The sequence below is a fragment of the Heterodontus francisci genome, chromosome 24 (genome assembly GCF_036365525.1).
Source record: "Heterodontus francisci isolate sHetFra1 chromosome 24, sHetFra1.hap1, whole genome shotgun sequence".
Lineage (NCBI taxonomy): Eukaryota > Metazoa > Chordata > Chondrichthyes > Heterodontiformes > Heterodontidae > Heterodontus > Heterodontus francisci.
The window spans coordinates 61,638,931-61,649,341 of NC_090394.1; positions in this window are offsets into that span (position 1 = coordinate 61,638,931).

Below are 10,411 nucleotides of genomic sequence, written 5' to 3' on the forward strand. Positions count from 1 at the left end.
ACTTACAGAACTTTATTCTGGGTGTTACAGTTGCAAAGTGACTCTGGCTTGGCAGGAAAATGACGGTGAGTTAGGTGATCAGCCATGATCTAGTTGAATGGTGGAGCAGGCTTGGGGGGCCGCATGGCCCAATTCCTCCACTTCTCCATCCCAGATCCACAGAACCATTCCCCTGTCCCTCATCTTCCACCCCACCAGCCTCCACATTCAATGGATCATCATCTACCATTTCCATCACCTCTTCTTGTCTTCTGATTTGGTCGGTGGTCAGGGACAGAATGGTGTGACTGCAACTGAAGCAGGTGAGGGGATTGGGAAGGAAGAAATGGAGGAGCCTTAGTCCTTGCAATTGTCCAAGAGGTTTGAGGTTCTTTTGGCTTGTATATATGAGAACAGGGGCTGCAGGGTGGATGAACAAACTGACCATGGCACTATGGTTCAGGAATCCATTCAAGAGAGGGGAGCAAATAGGAATGTAGTGGTTGTAGGGGACAGTATCGTCAGGGGGATAGAAACAGTTCTCTGCGGTCAAAGCGAGAGGCCAGAGGGCTCTATTGCCTACCCGGTGCCACAGTCCAGGACATCTGCTCAGTGCTGGAGAGGATCTTGCAGTAGGAGGGGGAGGATCCAGCTGTTGTGGTCCACGTGGGTACCAACAACATAGATAGGTCTAGGAAAGAGGTTCTGCAAAGCGAGTAAGAGCATAGGGGCTAAATTAAAAAACAGAACCTCAAAGATAACAACCTCTGGATTATTACCTGAGCCACGAGCAAATTGGAGCAGGGCAAATAAGATTAGTGAGTTAAATGTGTGCCTCAAAGACTGGTGTGGGAGAAAACGGCACTGATATCAGTACTGGGGAAAGCGGGAGCTGTACCGCTGGGATGGCCTTCACCTGAACCGTGCTGGAACCAGCGTTCTGGTGGGTCGTCTCACTGGGGCAGTAGAGAGGGTTTTCAACTAAATAGTGGGGTGAAGGATCAAGTGACAGAAGATATGTTCAGTTAAAGAGGGAGGACAAGGCAAGCGAGCTTGGTAGCAATAAGGGAAATAATAATCAGAGCATGGCAGGAAGGGACAGAATGCACAAAATGAAGAGAGTGCAAACAGCTAAGGCTAGAGGTTGCATAAATAGTAAAAAGACAGAACTGAAGGCTCTGTATTTGAAAGCGTGTAGCATTCGTAACAAAACAAATTAATTGATAGCTCAAATAGAAATAAATATGTATGATCTGATCGCCATGGCTTCAAAATGACAAAGGCTGGTGTAAGCTGGGATCTGAATCTTCAAGACTCATTGCATTTCAAAAGGACAGGAAACTAGGAAAAGGTGGAGGGGTAGCTTTGTTAATTAAGGATTACATTAGTACAATATAGAGAGGTGACCTTAATTCTAAAAATCAAGATGCAGAATCAGTTTGGGTAGAGATAAGAAATAGTAAAGGTAGGAAGTCAGTTGTGGGAGTAATTTCACAGGAACCACACTGTAGGACAGCATACACAGGAAGAAATAATGGGGGCTTGTGAGACAGGTACAACAGTAATCATGTGAGATTTTAATCTACATATAGATTGGAGGAATCAGATTGGCAAAAGGTAGCCTGGAGGATGAGTTCATGGAGTGATTTTGGGACAGTTTCTTACAGCAGCACATTCTAGAGCGAACCAGAAAGTACACTATTCTAGATCTGGTAATGTGTAACAAGACAGGATTAATTAAAGACCTCAGAGTAAAGGAGCCCCTAGGTAGCAGTAATCACAACATGATAGGTTTGAGTAGATCTAAGACTAGTGTTTTAAACTTAAATAAGGGTAATTATGAAGATTTGAAGGCAGAGCTGGCTAAAGTAAACTGGGAATTCAGGTTAAGGGATAGGTCAGTAAAATTGCAGTGGCAGACATTTAAGGAGATATTTTATAACACTCAGCAAAGATACATTCCAGTGAGAAAGAAAAACTCTAAGGGAAGGACACACCATCTGTGACTAAGGAAGTTAAAGATTGTATCAAAATGAAAGAAAAAGCGTACAATTCAGCAAAGAGTAGTGGCAGATCAGAAGATTGGACAGAATATAAAAAGCAGCAAAGAATGACTAAAAGAATAATCTTCATTGGCCTCCTTGTCTCGAGAGACAATGGGTAAGCGCCTGGAGGTGGTCAGTGGTTTGTGAAGCAGCACCTGGAGTGGCTATAAAGGCCAATTCTAGAGTGACAGACTCTTCCACAGGTGCTGCAGATAAATTTGGTTGTCGGGGCTGTTACACAGTTGGCTCTCTCCTTGCGCTTCTGTCTTTTTTCCTGTGAACTGGTAAGTCTCTTGGACTCACCACACTTTAGCCATGCCTTTATGGCTGCCCGCCAGGTCTGGCGATCACTGGCAACTGACTCCCACGACTTGTGATCAATGTCACAGGACTTCATGTCGCGTTTGCAGACGTCTTTAAAGCAGAGACATGGACGGCCGGTGGGTCTGATACCAGTGGCGAGCTCGCTGTACAATGTGTCCTTGGGGATCCTGCCATCCTCCATGCGGCTCACATGGCCAAGCCATCTCAAGTGCCGCTAACTCAGTAGTGTGTATATGCTTAGAATGTTGGCCGTCTCGAGGACTTCTGTGTTGGAGATACGGTCCTGCCACCTGATGCCAAGGATTCTCCGGAGGCAGCGAAGATGGAATGAATTGAGACGTCGTTCTTGGCTGACATACGTTGTCCAGGCCTTGCTGCCGTAGAGCAATGTACTGAGGACACAAGCTTGATACACTTGGACTTTTGTGTTCCGTGTCAGTGTGCCATTTTCCCACACCCTCATGGCCAGTCTGGACATAGCAGTGGAAGCCTTTCCCATGCGCTTGTTGATTTCTGCATCTAGAGACAGGTTACTGGTGATAGTTGAGCCTAGGTAGGTGAACTCTTGAACCACTTCCAGAGCGTGGTCGCCAATACTGATGGATGGAGCATTTCTGACGTCCTGTCCCATGATGTTCGTTTTCTTGAGGCTGATAATTAGGCCAAATTCGTTGCAGGCAACCGCAATCCTGTCGATGAGTCACTGCAGACACTCTTCAGTGTGAGATGTTAATACAGCATCGTCAGCAAAGCGGAGTTCCCTGATGAGGACTTCCCGTACTTTGGTCTTCGCTCTTAGACAGGTAAGGTTGAACAACCTGCCCCCTGATCTTGTGTGGAGGAAAATTCCTTCTTCTGAAGACTTGAACGCATGTGAGAGCAGCAGTGAGAAGATGATCCCAAACAGTGTAGGTGCGAGAACACAGCCCTGTGTCACACCACTCAGGATAGGAAAGGGGTCTGATGAGGCACCACTATGCTGAATTGTGCCTTTCATATTGTCATGGAATGAGGTGATGATACTTAGTAGCTTTGGTGGGCATCCGATCTTTTCTAGTAGTCTGAAGAAACCACGTCTGCTGACGAGGTCAAAGGCTTTGGTGAGATCAATGAAAGCAACGTAGAGGGGCATCTGTTGTTCACAGCATTTATCCTGTATCTGACGAAGGGAGAACAGCATGTCAGTGATCGATCTCTCTGCTCGAAAGCCACACTGTGCCTCAGGGTAGACGCGTTCAGCCAGCTTCTGGAACTTGTTTAAAGCGACTCAAGCGAAGACTTTCCCCACTATGCTGAGCAGGGAGATTCCACAGTAGTTGTTGCAGTCGCCATGGTCACCCTTGTTTTTATAGAGGGTGATAATATTGGCATCGCGCATGTCCTGTGGTAGTGCTCCATTGTCCCAGCACAGGCAAAGCAGTTCATGTAGTGCTGAAAGTATAGCAGGCTTGGCACTCTTGATTATTTCAGGGGTAATGCCATCCTTCCCAGGGGCTTTTCCGCTGGCTAGAGAATCAATGGCATCACTGAGTTCCGATTTTGTTGGCTGTACGTCCAGCTCATCCATGACTGGCAGAGGCTGGGCTGCATTGAGGGCGGTCTTGAGGGGGGGGCAATCTTCTTGATGGTTGGCCCAAAAGCTCTTTTAATGCCATCATGCCTAAAAGAATAATATGGAGAGAGAAATTAGAGTACAAGAGAAAGCTAGCTAGAAATATCAAAATGGACAGTAAGAGTTTCTACAGGTATTTAAAAGAGTAAGTAAAGTGAGTGTTGGTTCTCTAGAGAGAGTGTCTGGGGAGTTAATAATGGAAAATAAGGAAATGGCAGAGGAATTGAACAGATTTTTTGCATCTGTCTTTACTGTAGAGGATACAAATAATATGTTACAATGGTGCTTCTATAATTTTTGTTAATTTTTTTTTGAGGACTCATGTAGTTTAGAATTCTGGCCATTGTTTTATTTGGGAAAACTGAAAAGGATTCCATGGATGTTTTTTCTTACTGGGGTCATTGAAAGGACAGAAGGGACTTGGTTTGTAAACAACCCTTACTGGAAGTCACCTGTCTTCAGATAAATACCCAGCAGGGACTTTTTGACTCAGAGAAGATGTTTAGAGAAATGACAGATCAAGATTTTTTTTTAGGGGTCAGGAGGCTTGACTCGAGATTTCTTTTGGTTTTGCTTTGAACAGTAAACTGGGGTTTGGACGGTGTTCTGAAATGAGTTTTAAAAACCAGCCAAGAGAGCGATCACCCCAGCTCAGCCTTTTCCTCCTCAAAAACCTGCTAAAAACCCATGTTGCCATTTTTCTTCTGGAAAGCTTGCCAAACTGATCCTCAATATCACCAGAAAAGAACTGCTCGAGAAAGATCCCAGAGTCAGCCGTCTACGCGTATTTGGGACGCCATACCAAAAAGGGACAACTGACATTTTTCCATATCTTTTTCTTCAAGAATTAGCAAGTATTTAGCCAAAGTATTCTTTTTTGTCCTTTTTTTGTAATATAGCTCTAAAGAAAAAAATCTCTATTTTTTGGCTAATTGGTGTGTGTGTATGTGTGTGAGGGGCTAAGGTAAAAAGGGAACTTTCATATTTCAATCTGTGTGTTAATGCTTTGCTTCGTTACTAGTTATGTCTTGTTGCATAATAAACTGATAATTTTGTTGTTTATTACAGAAACCTGGTTGGTGTACTTTATTCTGGGACAAAATGGAGTCTATGATTGACCGTATCGGTAACTGAGTAAACATTTAAATATCTGTTGTGACCTGTGGAGATGTAGAACTAGAAAAAAACAGTGCACTCCTCCCACCTTGGTTGTAACACATCCCAGAAATAATTTTGAATCAAGTGTTGAAAGGGAGAGAGGAACTTGAAACAATTACCATCACCAGGGAAAGGGTACTGAGAAAATTATTAGAACTAAAAGCTGACAAGTCCCCAGGTCCTGATCCGAGGGTCTTAATAGAAGTGTCTGCTGAGATAGTGGATGCATTAGTTTTAATTTTCCAAAATTCCCTAGATTCTGGAAAGGTCCCATCAGATTGGAAAATAGCGATTGTAACTCCACTATTCAAGAAAGGAGGAAAACAGAAAGCAGGAAACTACAGGCCAGTTAGCTTAACATCTGTCATAGGGAAAATTATGGAATCTATTATTCAGGAGGTTATAGCAGGTCATTTAGAAAATCTCAATGCAATCAGGCAGAGTCAACATGGTTTTGTGAAAGGGAAATCGCGTTTGACTAATCTATTAGAGTTCATTAAGGAAATAACAAACAACATGGATAAAAGGGAACCAGTGAATGTGGTGTACTTGGATTTCCGGAAGGCATCTGACAAAGTGCCACATCAAAGGTTACTAAACAAAATAAGAGCCCATGGTATAGGGGGTAACATATTAGCATGGATAGAGGATTGGTTAGTTAACAAGAAAGAGAGAGTAGGCATAAATATGTCATTTTCAGGTTGGCAAGCTGTAACTAGTGGAGTGCCACAGGGATCAGTGCTGGGGCCTCAACTATTTACAATCTATATTTATGACTTGGATGAAGGGACAGAATGTATGGTTGCTAAATTTGCTGATGACACAAAGATAGGTAGGAGTAAGTTGTGAAGAAGACATAAGGCATCTGCAAAGGGATATAGATAGATTAATTGAGTGGGCAATGATTTGGCAGATTGAGTATAATGTAGGAAAATGTGAACTTAACCAGTTTGGCCAGAAAAATAGAAAAGCAATATATTATTTAAATGGAAAGAGATTACAGAACTCTAAGATGCAGAGAACTCTGGGTGTCCTAGTATATGAAACACAAAAAGCTAGTATGCAGGTACAGCAAGTGATTAAGACAAATGCAATGTTGTCATTTATTGCAAGGAGAATGGAATATAAAGGTGGAGATGTTTTGTTACAGTTGTACATGACATTGGTGAGACCACATCTAGAGTATTGTGTACAGTTTTAGTTTCCTTACTTAAGAAAGAATATGATTGCATTGGAAGCAATTCAGAGAAGGTTCACTGGACTGATTCCTGGGATGAGAGGTTGGGTCTGTATTCATTGGAGTTTAGAAGGATGAGAGGTGACCTTACTGAAAGATACAAGATCCTGAGCAGACTTGACAGGGTGGATGTTGAAAGGATGTTTCCCCTTGTGGTAGAGACAAAACTAGGGGGCACAGTTTAAAAATAAGGGGTCTCCCATTTAAGACAGAGATAAGGAGAAATGTTTTTCTCTCAGAGGGTTGAGAGTCTGTGGAACTCTCTTTTCTGGAAAGTGGTGGAGGCAGGGTCATTATACGATTTTAAGGTAGAGGTAGACAGATTCTTGACAAACAAGGGAGTCAAAGGGCATTGGGGATAGGCAGGAAAGCAGAGTTGAGTCCACAGACAGATCATCCATGATTTTATAGAATGGCGGAGCAGGCTCAAGGTGCTGAATAGCCTACCCCTGCTCTTAGTTTGTATGTTCATTTATTCATATGTTCTAGTGCGATGCCACCACCAAACAAACTTTCCCCTCCCCTCTCTGCGGATTACAAAGGGACCGTTTCCTATGCGACACTCTAGTCCGCTCTTACATCACTCCCTCCCCTTCCCACTGCACTATCCCATGCAAGCACAGGAGATACAACACCTGCCCTTTCACCTCCTCCCTTTCCACCGCCCAGAGCCCCAAACACTTCATTCAGGTGAATTAGTGATTTACTTGTACTTCTTTCAATTTACTGTACTGTGTTTGCTGCTCGCTATGTGGTCTCCTCTATATTAGGAAACATGTAGATAAGATTGCAGATTGGGTGATTGCTCTGCTGAACACTTACTTAAGCATCACCCTGAGCTTCTGGTCGCTTGTCATTTTAATTCTCTGTCCCACTCCCATTCTGGCCTCTCTGTCCTTGGCCTCCTGCAGTGTTCCAATGAAGCTCAATGGAAGCTCAAGGAACAGCTCCTCATCTTTCATTTAGGCACTTTACAACCTTCCGGATTCAACATTGAATTCAACAATTTCACATCCAACCACTGTTCCCATTTTTTTTTGGACAGCAGGTTCTGGTAATGATTCTGCTGTTCATGTACTCACTTAAAACCTCTAATATCTGTAATATTTTCCAGGACTGACAAAATGTCACAAACCTAAATTGTTAACTCAGTTACTCTCTGCACAGATGCTTGCTGAATGTTTCAAACATTTTATGTTTATATTTTGTCTTTAAGTATGCGTTGCCCTAAAGTGAGTAGACATAGCTCGTTAAGCCCATCTGAGCAACGAAGGTTCTTTAAACTGGAATCATTCTTGGGGTTCTGCACTGTATCACCCACACAGAGTGAATTTTATTTCTTTCTGTAAAGTATAGGAATATACATCTTGGTTTGACAAGCAATAAATTGTTTCAAAGGACAGGCTTCTCATTGCAGAAGTTCTGAAACACAGGGGACTTCCAGGCTTGTTTTTGAAACATTGTGTTTTGATTATTTTGAAAGATCAGCCAATTAATTGTATGAAAGCAAAGGCTTTGTATTTGATTCTTTTGTTCAAACATGCCTTCACAACTTCAAGCCATCTGGCACAGATGAAAGCATCAGATGTGCCAAAGGAGGTGGTTTCGATTGAGAACTCTGTCTGTGACCTATGAAAAAGAATCGGGTTACTCATCAATTGTAATCCTTTGGATTGACCTCTCTTGTGGCTGCAAGTTTCTAGCGTGGGTGTGATCTGTAGTTGAGGGACTCCAGATTGGCAGTCTACAGTTTGCAACCTGCAGAGAAACGGGGTTAGTTTGACTTGATAGCAGAGGTTCACGGCTCAATGCGTGTTAAGAAAGATGCACACAGAAGCATCTTTACTACTTTGATACATAAAGGAGGATAGCAAAAGTTTGTATTTACTGTAACACACACGGTTTTCAAACAAATTCTGTTCACTTGCTTCACCTTAAATAAACTGAGATTACGATCAGTGATCTGAAAGTTGTGGAGGATCTGAAAATGAACTGCAAAATCTTCATCAGAATTCTCTGATCCACTGAATCGGGAGTCGCTGAACTTGCTCCATTATTTTTGCATAGCCTGCACTTGTGCTCAGCACTGACACGATAGGCTGAATGGCCTCCTTCTGTGCTGTAAATTTTTCTATGTTTCTATGTTTCCAAACAGAATATTACCTACAAATATGGTCCTTCCAGTGAAATAAAACTCTTGGTGTAACTGTTAGTTTAGTTATATGGAGATACTAGAGAAACTGGGGCTTTTCTGCATAGGGCATAGAAGGTTAAGGGGAGATTGGATAGGATTTTGATAGAGTTAATAAGGAGAAACGGTTTCTAGTGGCAGAAGGGTCAGTGCCAGAGTATACAGATTTAAAGTAATTGGCAAAAGAATCAGAGGCAACATGAAGAAAATAATTTGAGGTTAAGGGTAATATTTTACTAGATTTGAGCACAGAACTCAGTACAAAATAGCTCCTACAGATAGCTTTCCACATACAAATCAATTAGTTACATTGTAACCCTTGTCCCATGTATTTTTCAGTGTAAATGTGAGTCATTATACTCCACCAGAAGTTCTATTTAGAAACTGAACACCACAACTTGATCAGCAAGGGGGTGGAAGGTTATTGGGGGCAGGTGGAAATGTGGAGTAATCAGTTCAGCCATGAACTTATTGAATGGTGGACAGGCTCGAAGGGTCAAGTGGCCTACTCCTGCTCCTAATTCGTATGTTTGTATGTAATTTCAATATTTGGCCTAAACATGCGTAAACCTAGACAGTGAGTGGGCTTTAACACGCTGCTTAATCAAAGTGGACACATAGCTGAGCTTAATCCTGTCCTGTCAACATTCACATGTGTAAACTTCCAATCAACAAGGGAAAGGCCCAGCTGCATTTTACTTTACTAGTTAAGGGACATATACCAACTGAAGGTTTTGTTTTATTCATTCATGGGCTGTAGGAATCACTAGCAAGGCCAGCATTTATTTCCCATCCTTAATTGCTCTGGAGAAGGCAAACTGTTACAGTCTGTGTGGTAAAGAGCTTTGATCTGATCTGTTGGTTGTGGGATGTCTCTGCCCACTCTATAGGATGCTGCTTCCAATTCTTAGCATGCATGTTGTCCAGTGCTGTAGCTTCACCAGGTTGGCACCTCGCTTTTAGGTATACCTGGCGCTGCTCCTAGCATACTCTACTACACTCCTCATTGAAACAGAGTTAGTCCCCTGGTTTGATGGTGATGGTAGAGTGAGGGATATGTTAAGCCAAGAGTTTACAGATTGTGGCTGAATACAATTATGCTGATGATGGCCCATAGTGTCTCATGGATGCCCAGGTGTGAGTTGTTAGATCTGTTCTTAATCTATCACCTTTAGCATGGTGGTAATGCCACACAACATGATGGAGGGTGTCTTCAGGGTGAAGATGGGATTTCATCTCCACAAGGACTGTGTGGTTGTCACTTCTACCAATGCTATCATTGACAGATGCACCTGTGACAGGTAGATTGCTGAGGACAAGGTCAAGTAGATGTTCCCTCTTGTTGGTTCTCACATCACCTGTCATAGGCCCAGTTTAACAACTATATCCTTCAGAACTCAACCAGCGCAGTCAGTAACAGTGCTACTGAGCCACTCATGGTGATGCTCATTGAAGTCCCCCATCCAGAGTACATTCTGTGCCCTTGCTATCCACAGTGCTTCTTCTAGGTAGGGTACGACATGGAGAAGTACTGATTCGTCAGTTAGGGAGAGCGGTATGTGGTAATCAACAGGAGGTTTCCTTTTCCATACTTGACCTAGTGCCATTAGACTTCATGAGGTCCAGAGTCAATGTTGAGTACTCCTAAGACACTGTATATCACTGTGGCAGTGGGACAGGACATACCCAGGGATGGAGATGGAGGAATCTGGGACTTTGGCTCACAGGTATGATTCTGTGAGTATGACTATGTCAGGCTGTTGCTTGACTAGTTTGTGGGACAGCTCTCCCAATTTTGGCACATCCCAGATATTATTGAGAAGGACTTTGCAAAGTTGATTGGGTAGGATATGTCTTTGTTGTGT